The sequence below is a fragment of the Penaeus monodon genome, chromosome 24 (assembly GCF_015228065.2).
Source record: "Penaeus monodon isolate SGIC_2016 chromosome 24, NSTDA_Pmon_1, whole genome shotgun sequence".
Taxonomy (NCBI): Eukaryota; Metazoa; Arthropoda; class Malacostraca; order Decapoda; family Penaeidae; genus Penaeus; species Penaeus monodon.
This window is the reverse complement of record NC_051409.1, coordinates 24,526,753-24,527,227: the sequence shown is the minus strand read 5'-3', so window position 1 is coordinate 24,527,227 and position 475 is coordinate 24,526,753.

Below are 475 nucleotides of genomic sequence, written 5' to 3'. Positions count from 1 at the left end.
AATATACTCACATCTCATTTTCATTATGTGTTTTTTGTGTTACTTCTGTGTCAATAAATATTGATGAATACAAACAGAAATAACGATACGACATTTTCTGAGTTCACGTATTTTCTAATCCGTGCTTACTGATTTTGATTGATAACGAATAATCATGGATAATAAAAGATTCATGGATATTTTTTAAGTATTATAATAAAAGATACGAAGTGATAAGTAGTGTGCAAAATATACAAGGTCATTACCTTATGATAATGAGAAATACATCTTACCTGAATAAATAACATAAGGATGAATCAGAAACGTCAACTATATATAAACTGGTTCTCGCTAGCCAACTGCCTCCCTATACATCTCGCCATGCAAAAACCCAATCTAGTGTTAAATGGTAGATTAACCCAGGCCGGGGATGTGGCACCTTATCGCGGATGCCTCTAGCTCTGCCAACTGCGCCCAGGGATGGAAGACCGAGTCA